The sequence below is a fragment of the Lissotriton helveticus genome, chromosome 5_1 (assembly GCF_964261635.1).
Source record: "Lissotriton helveticus chromosome 5_1, aLisHel1.1, whole genome shotgun sequence".
NCBI classification, from domain to species: Eukaryota; Metazoa; Chordata; class Amphibia; order Caudata; family Salamandridae; genus Lissotriton; species Lissotriton helveticus.
Window position 1 is genome coordinate 2,026,078,450 of NC_136065.1, and position 9,561 is coordinate 2,026,088,010.

The window sequence follows — 9,561 nt, forward strand, 5'->3', positions numbered from 1 at the left end:
ATTTTGCCGATTCATGCCCTTATATAGATACGGATTATCCTGTCCTTATATAGGCATAGAAATCATTACCATATTTAGACTGAGCCTATGCAGCCCAAATACGGCAAGGCTACTTCCACTACGTTCCAAGAATCAGCAACGATTTCTTAGATAAACCCACCTTCAGCAGCTATGGACATCCCCTTGCCTGAATACTAATTTATCTAGGAAATCATGGAGTTTTCGAAGAACTGAGTCTTCTATGACGTTATTAAGTCCAATCACACGTAAAACTCTTCACCTTCAAAGTATAAATATGCCTAGATTTGCCCAGACAAACACATGGTGGTTTGGAGCAGATCGACTAACTACTTGCCCGACACCCTGCAGCAGCAAGTGCCGAAGGAAGCCGACCCTCCAGCTGACGCACTGAGAGACTCTGTCTTTTCTTCTGCTGAGAAATCCAGCTCCAGTGTTTCCAGGCTACCCTTGCGGGTTGCTGGGAAATCGAGTCCTGAGAGAGATACAAGACCTCCTTCATTCTAAACCAAGGTACAGAGCTGATTCGACCCGTATAGAATTCTTAAGTAGATTCTTGGCAGAAAATACTAAGCTTAAACTACTCCTCATTTACTTCTTCCCTCGTGCTAGGCTTAGGTCAGGTACACCGGGGTATGCGTATTTTAGAAGCACCAGTTGAGTACTTTTAGCCATCATTTTAACACTGTATGTATTTTATCCGTTTTAAGGCACTTTATGGCTTAGAAACCATATCATGCTTTTACGGTACTACTTTATAATACTGTTAGTATTATATACTCTGTACTTTAAAACCAGTATTACTATTTTAGCAGTACATTTCTTATGCTTGAGAAAGAAGACTGTTCAATAAATACCTTTTATTGAAAACGCCCGTCTCTTTATTTTCTCAGCACCTCTGGTGGAACGAAGCATGCACGAATGACTGAGTAAAATAGTTATCTATTGTTTCCGCGACTCTAGAGATTGAATTCTTATTCTTGGGAAACAACGTTGTCATGTTTATGCGGTTGTCAGAAACTAATCCCTGCTTGTGAATTCGAGAAAGTTTCTAGTGACCTCTGAGCTAGCTGGCACTCACAATTAAGTCTAATAGATTCGCTAGAGACCTAGTCGACCTCAGTCCAACGTCTAAACTGCAAGATTTATTATTCCAATGCGCAGAGCCTATTGGGAATATAGGAATTACAATACACAATGACCTCCTGTAGAAATATTTCCGCAATGAGCCCCCCAGCCCCAGCGGCTAGCATCGAACTCTATGACGACCTCTGTCTGGGAGCCAAAAATAGCTCTGCCGTTCCACGCCTCCATGTGGCGCAGCCACCACTGAATCTCCTCCCGTACCTCTTGGGAAAGAGGGACGAAGTCTGTGTAAGAGAGACCCTTCTGAAGATGTTGAATCTTTAACCGTTGAAGGGCTCGATAGTGGAGGGGTCCTGGAAAAATCGCGTGTATGGAGGATACCAGGAGACCCACAATTCTGGCAATCACTCTCAGCGAGAGACCGTCTATTTGAATAACAGAGAGCATAGCTCCTTCTTGATGTCCCATAGTTTGGAGTGGCGGAGACTCAACTGGGCCTTCAGAGTTTATGACGAACCCCGAGAAGTCTATCGTCTGGGAAGGACAAAGAACCGATTTGGGTTCGTTGATCACGAACTCCAGGTTTTGCAGCGTAGCAATGGTCATGTGTAAAGGCTGTACCGCGAAAGCTGGTGATTGCGCCAGGATAAGTATGTCGTCCAGGTACACTATCATGCGAACTCCCTGTTCTCTGAGGTATGCTATCATTGGTTTCATCACCTTGGTGAAGCACCACAGTGCTGAGAAGAGTCCGAGAGGAAGGACCAAATATTCGAACCATGGGTTCCGCCACTAAAATTGAAGGAACCAGAGATGGGAAGGAAAAATGGTGATGGACAAGGAGGCGTCCTTCAGGTCCAGATGGGCCATCCAGTCGTCTTGTTTTAAGAGATCCACCAAAAGATGGATGCATTCCATCTTGAAGTGGTTGTATTTCATGAAGTGATTGCATTTCTTTAAATTCAGTACCAACCTGTAACCTCCGCCTTTCTTCGGTACCAAGAAAATATTGCTGCAGGAACCGCTAGGGCCTTTGTCGCAACATGCTATTGCGCGTTTCTGCAGCAATTCTTCGAGTTCAGAATCTATAAAATCGCACTCGAGTTGGGAAAAAGAAAGCTGTCTAGGCGGTCTGCCTTGATAAGATATCTGATAGAAATCTTACTGGAAACCCTGAATTGTTTGCAATATCCAAGCATCCTGCGAGAGTTGAACCCAACTGTGATAAAAAAAATTGAGTACGACCCCCTAAAGGGTAATAGGAAAATGTCTGGGGCTCTTACCTGTAGATTCAGGGGCTTGGAAACCTCCACGGTAGTTTCCTCTGTGGAAACGCCTCCGGTTGAAGCGCTGTCTGGTGGGGTAGAAGGTACCCCCACGAGTGGAGTCCCACTTGCCGTGGCTGAAATCTCCTCGCTGAGGATCTTGGGAGAACTGACGGCCAAATGAGCGTCCTCGGCCTCGGCCTCGTCCAACCCTGTTAAAAAGGCCAGCCTGAAATACCCTCTTGATGCCAGACTGTGCCTTGTTGAGGGTTGTGAATGTACCCACATATTTAGCCACGTCTTTAACAAAGCTTTCCCCGAAGAGATTGCCATATGCTAAGGGCCTGGTTCTGCTGCAGCCAATTCTGTGAGATTGCAATCCATGCGCATAAGGAGTGATTTGCGTTGTTCTGTTGAAATGGTGCAGTTCGCGTTCCCTAACAGGCAAATAGCTCTTTGGGTCCACCCCACCAGGACATGGGAATCCACTGCAGTACTGGACGCTTGTGCCTCCAAAGCCATCTCTAAGATCTTTGCAAGGGGTCCTGCGACATCCAGAAGTTTGTCTTGACAACCTCGCCATGTGTGGTCATTACCCTTTTTAGGGTTCTTCGCGAATTTCTTCAGGAATGTTAGTAAACTGGAATCTATGTCCGGGGTGTCCGCCACCTTGTCACGGATATCGGGGCTAGGATACTCTGAGCCGAGTCTATTTGGTACCTCTTTATCAAAACTCCTCTGAAGGTTATTGTGCAGATAAGCCGCAACCTGAGGGGCAGGTGCCCAGTCAGATGATCTGGGGTGAACTATATCAGTCGGGGTTGAAGGTGAAGGGGGTGGAAATGGTTTGAGAGAGGACCTGCTCTATGTTTTTGGACTTCTTGGACCTTTTCTTGGGAGGGGCCTCATCTGGGGAGGTTCACGTGGTATCAGTGTCCGTGTCTGGACGCTTGGACTTACCGTCCGGATTAGGTAGGAAAGTTCAGAGCAGTAGAGTGGAGCGATGACTTAGCTCTGGGTTCAGAAGCCGAGATGTCCTTAGCTCGCTCAGTAGGAAAACCATGACGTTTGGCAAATTGTTCCAATTGTTTTGTTATTGGTTTCAATGTAGTAGCTGGCGCCTGCTGCACAGGCCCGGGGACTGCTTTCTCGAGGCCCTTGTTTACTGACTTCTGGACAGAGGCATCCAGGGCCTCAACAATGTTATCTTCCAGGGAAGGGGCAGCCACTTCCTCTTCATACAGATCATCATCCTCTTCATAAGTGGCCCAATCCTCCATTGTGGGGCTGAACTTGTAAGTATATTTAACCATGAAGGTGAGGTCAAGAGGAGTAAGGAGGAAGCCAACGAACAGCACAGTTAAGGATAAGGTACCTAGCTCCTCAGTATCATCTGTGTAGATGTTCTTGCGGCCCATAGGGCGTAAGAGAGCCAAAAGAGCAGAAGTATTTGGAACTGTGCACACTCCAGGGCCAAAAACCACTTTTGCAGCCAGCCAGGTGTCATAGAAGTTGATTGAGGGAATAATAAAACCTTTTAGGCTGATTAGGGTCGTTGCGACGTGCGTAGCCCAAATCCTACTAGGAAGTAGCCCAATTGAACTACGCACTTAGAAACTTAAGAAACTAACGGAGAAAAGGCTCCGTGCGCTTGGGCTGATGAGGGGGGCCTCTGCGCGCGATTAAATGCATGTATTCTCTCTGCTGACTGCAGCGCGGTGCCAAAACTCCAAGTGGGAGTCTTTTAGACCTGGCTGAGCGGGCTGCAACAAAAGGTGCTTTTCCCACCGTAGGGTTTTTTTTTTATGTTGAGACCTGCATGGAGCTGCCAAAGGCAGCGCAACCGTCCGGCTCCAAGCGGGAGACTGCCACTGAAAGCCTGAGTGGCTATAGCCCCAAACAGAGCTCCGGATCACAGTGGGAGACGTAACACAAGTTAACCTGAACAATGCACATGAAAAGCAGGCAAAGCATGCATAAAGTACAAAGCGTGAGTATTGCTATTACATGTTTATATTAGTGGCAAATGCCTGATCAATAATGCCATTAAAATCAAATAGAAATATAACAATAACAATTAATGCACTTAACTTCCTTCGTGAGCAGCAAAGAAAGAGGCTCAAGGACTAGTTATGGTGGCTCTTATAGGCTCATACAGGAAGTGACATGTGACTAAAGCATCATGGACTGTGTAGTTTATTTTGAATACAAAAACATTTTGATTGGCTGCTGTGAGTGGCAATAAATAGAAAGAGAAGCATAATACAAATCCTCTGGCCCTGCAATAGAATTTCTTAGGAGGGCTGGTACTGCCTGCGAGGTAAGGTTTCTTTTCACGCTGAGGGCCTGCTAGGAATCCGTCAGGGCACCTGGTGTTCAGCAACGGCAGAATCAGGGGTAATTAAAGCCCTGCCCCACCTGATTCAGTTGTGAGCTCTCGCACCTGTGAGCTAGATACTTACAGCACTTGCAGACAGCAATACTTCACCACGAAGGGCGTTTTGAAAAGAAGCTGTGACAATGACTATACACGTAATTACTACGATTAAAAGGGGGTGCTGGTGAAATGAGAATGACGACAGTCGGGGCTTCTGCAGCGACCGGCTGAGTATGAGTGATGTGTTTATTGCGCATGGGCGATTTCTGATCTCTCATCTCTTCTTTCTCTTCTGCAGCTGCGGTGACCCTGGATCCGGACACTGCTCATCGGAGCCTCATCCTGTCCGAGGACAGAAGGAGCATAAGGCGCGGAGACCAAGCACAGGGTCGGCCTGACACGCCCCAGAGATTCAATCCTGTTGGAGCTGTCCTGGGGAGAGAGAGGCTGAGCTCCGGGAGGCATTACTGGGAGGTGGAGGTGGGGGACAAGACGGGCTGGAGCCTGGGGGTGTGTGACGGGGCAGTCAGAAGTAAGGGGAAGATCACACTAACACCTGAGGGTGGATTCTGGACAGTGGTGCTCAGAGATGGTAAATATATAGCTGCCACCTCCCCCTCCATCATCCTGACCCCCTGTGTGCCCCCCAGGGCTGTGGGTCTCTTCCTGGACTATGAGTCGGGCAGGCTCTCGGTGTACAATGTGGATGACCGGTCACTGCTCTTCACCTTCTCCGGAGCCACCTTCCCCCCCACCCTGCGGCCCTTCTTTGAGCCAGGACTCAACAAGGGAGGATTGAATGCGGGGGCGCTGCGAGTCCTGCCAGTGACAGGGGGGGAGTGAAGAGACTGTCAGTAGCGCCCGATAAAAACGTATCCTGTGCCCCCACCACATACAGCCATTTGTTTCTAAGCATTGTTTAGGATGAAAGAAATTCACATTGTAACAGCGGTATAGTTTCTATATCCACTTCTGTTTGCGTTTTAATCCTCCACTCTATGAAGAGGACAAAGGAATTTGTTTCCGAAGGCGTGGGGGTGCAGGGCCGGTGCTACCCCTTGTACTTGAGTGCTGCTGAGCACTGGCCAGCAAGTGCAGAGTATGGCTTCCTGCTGCCCCCACCTGCTACCCCTGGAATACAGCTCGCTCCCCAGTCAGGGTCACTGGTGGGAGTGAGTATGATGCCCACACTTTTCAGGCGACTTTGTCAGTGAATCTCTCTCTCCAGTATTGGAGAGCGCTGAAAAATAAAATTTTAACCTTATCACGTCTGTCTTTCTTTTTTTTTTTTTTTTTGTATGTTCACAGCAACACATTAGTACAACATAAGGGTTGGAACCAAATTATTATATAGGCAGTATAATTAATAAAGCATGAATCAGCCAGAGGCAAGTAGTCATATCATTACAATACATGAAGCAAGAACAATTAATGATCAGTGTAAATCCATTATTAACAAAATATAGTTCATACTTATATACATTCTCAATTTTCATAATAGTCGGAGAAAAAACCCCAAATTTTCATACCCATTTTCTTTTTTCTCCTTGATCCACTAATTAAGAAAAGCCCCCACTCCAGTTTATATGAACTGTACATTCTTGCTTGCCATTGTTGATAATCAGGCGGCTTTTCCTGAAGCCACTCACTGGCTATGCATAATCGTGCCACTGTCATAGAAAAAAAAATAAAGTGGCGATGAGGGTATAAACTCTCCAAGGAGCTATTTATTTGTATTTTCCCCAAGAGCATCATAGCGGGGGTAATAGTTACGGGAATATTAATAACTAAGGAAATGAACTTTTCAATTCCTCCTATAAAGCCATATAGCCAGGGGCAAGAGAAAAAAATATGAATACTATCTGCATGGTCAGCTCGAAAACATTTGCCATTTATTTATTATGCGATTTGTATTGCGCAGACTCAACCCGAAGGTGTCAAGGCGCCTATTAAAAAAGGTCAGAAAATTGCACAGCACTACTACAGGTAAGCACGTACAAAGAGGTGGGTCTTAAGGGCAGATCTAAAGGCTTGAAGAGTGGGGAGAGACCTTACTTCAAGAGGGAGAGCATTCCACCATTTAGGGGTCAGATTGGAAAAAGCCTTGCCACCCCATCTGGTCTTCCGGACACGAGGAACAGAGAGGAGGAGTCTATTTGAGGAACGAAGGTTCCTACCAGGATTATAGTAGGACAGGATGGATCCAATACCAGTTGGGCTGGTTTTAGCTAAGGCCTTGTAGTCAAGTCAAGTCAAAAGATCTTTATTCGGAGTAAAAAAACATCCATAAAAGTACAAACAGAAAAAACACAATACATTTTTTAAAAACATTCATCAATAGTTGCAATTGGAGAATTATCCGAGAACAAACGAGCAAAATCAGAATCCATTTACAATGTCCCAGCTATACAACATATATCCCTTCGTGATAGTAAATCATTTAATTTTTTTGTAAAAGAAGAGAATATCTTACAATATTATTTAAAAACGCTGTATAAAAACATTATTAAAATTATTAAAACCAATATTAAACCATTATAAAAAAGGGTATCAAAATAGAAAGTGCAGTGTGCAATGGTTAAACATCAATATTAAGGGTGATTCTCGATCTAACAGCAGCTTTCAGAAAACAACTCATCCTAAAAATGACTTCATCTGATCCCAATACCAAAAAGGACCGGAGTGCCAATTTATTATTTCTATCACACTTTCTCTTCTTCTACGACTTAGAGGTTTACCTATCTCGTGAATTCCATTAGTCCCTCTATCTACATGGAAATTTTTAGAAAAGACCAGGCCTACATAACAGGACCCCTACCAGTGATCTGGCAATTTTTAATAAGCTTTGTTCCCACATAATAAGTATATACCAGGAAAAACTGGATCATTACCTCCGTTAAATCCCCGACCCCCTTTTATAATGTATGTATCTTCACATTGACTCACATTGACTTGCTCCCACAAAATAGTTATCATACACAGTGTTGTCTCTCTGGATACATAATTTCCCTAATAATGGTGTATCTATATTTATAGCCACATTCACATTATGTCCTTTTATATTATCATCCTCAAATGTCCACATTGTAGATTTAGTTTGATTTGCTTTTTCTCTCCTTTCATACTGATTTCTTCTTTTTTCTACCTTGTCCAAAAAGGCTTTTTCTTCATTTCTCATTATACAGGTCAAATTATGTTTAAACGCATAATCATGGGTCAACTCTTGTACTTCCAAAAAATATTCCCCAAAAACTTTTCGAGGTTTGATTTGATTCAATTCAGCTACAATTTTAATTTACCTGTTCTATAAAACAAATTAGTTCATATACTTCATGTAACTCCATATGTTAATGGAAGATGATGGTATGTCACACTCTCTGATAAAGATGCTGGTAATTTCACACAGACATAACAGTCACTAGCATCCATTGTTCTCACATATTCAGACAATAATCTTGAAAACGTATTAGGAGAAAAATCGCTAATCGAGTTATCTTGATGTACTTCAGGTCTATACATATGCAACTTTTCACCCTTTGATTCATAAGTCTTTTCTTTCATACACTCATTTGCCTTTGCTTTTTCAAAATCTGGCCTGAAAGGAATTCTAATAGCCAAGATCAACCATACTAACATTAATAATCCAGTACATATTAACCACATTCTACACCGTTTTCTAAAAATGGTCGATTGTGTTAAATCATTAGTAGCCATTTTATTTTATGTTTTATTTTTTTACACAGCGCTTTCCACAATCTTTTCTGCCCTTATATTGTCTCTTTTAAAACTTTTCTTTACACTTAGAGTGTCCTCACCACCAACATTTCAAAAATTCTTGTTCCTTTCCTCTTTTCTCTTTCCCAGTTTCCCAGTTTAGGTACTTCTTTATTTTCTTTTGAATTACAGTTCACTCACTTTCTTTTTCTTCACTTTGGCAACTTAATTTTTTTTAGCTGCTATTCACTTCAGTTATTGGAGGCAAAATCAAATAAGTCCACTCAGGTGCCTTGTATTTCTGATTTGGTCTTCTCACTCTTTTTGGCGTTTGCACAATTTCTATCATTTACCCAACAACTCCTTTTGACTGGTTATTTTGTTTACTTGAATTTCTTGTACTTTTGCTTTATTATACGTAAACAATGTGGCAGAGTCAACTGTGTATGTGAATACTTGTTGTCACTGTTTGTGGCATGAGTTGAGACCCATTGGGTGTTTAAATGACCCCTCACACACCAACCTTGTTGGTGTGTGAGGGGTCTTACTGTACACCCACCTATCAGTATATAATTTTATTATTATTTTTTTTTTTTGCAAGTTGACATACACACAAGCAATCCATACAGTAAAGCAAACATATCTCTGCAGACGAGTAGCACACAGTGGGAGCCAGGCGACGGAGCAACCTGTAAAGTAAACATTAGGTAACAGTGCAAAAGGCATAATCTCATCTCGGGGCTACACAAATCCCTCTTAATATACAGCAATATAGCAAAGGCATGTATTTAGCAGAGCAGTAGCCTTCTCATCACCCCCTACAATAGGTCAATCCTTGTTTCAATTGTTCTTTGTAGGGCTCTCTCACACCCGTTGACTCACAGATTTACAACAGTATATGAACCCATCTCAATCATCGTTGAACAGTTATGCCTCATTATCCGCCTCTGGGGCAGCAGCTGCTGTCTCCCCCTCAGGACCGTCTGACTCAGTGCGCAACAGATAACCCTGAAGAGGCCCCCATATATCTTTGGGCCTGGACATAAGTGGTTGTGTCTCCGCGTATATAGCAGATTGGTCTTGACTATAGACAACGTCCTG

The 9,561-nt window shown here is 43.6% G+C and overlaps 1 pseudogene across 1 annotated transcript in view; it reads left to right on the top strand.

Moving 5' to 3' along the window:
• The window catches only part of LOC144756200 (E3 ubiquitin-protein ligase TRIM39-like), a 486,436-nt pseudogene extending 480,435 nt beyond the window's left edge, over positions 1-6,001 (top strand). Inside the window, exon 8 of the transcript XR_013595098.1 lies at positions 5,045-6,001. The product of XR_013595098.1 is annotated as an E3 ubiquitin-protein ligase TRIM39-like (transcript). The remainder of the gene's footprint in view (positions 1-5,044) is intronic.
• The last annotated feature ends 3,560 nt before the right edge of the window (positions 6,002-9,561 follow it).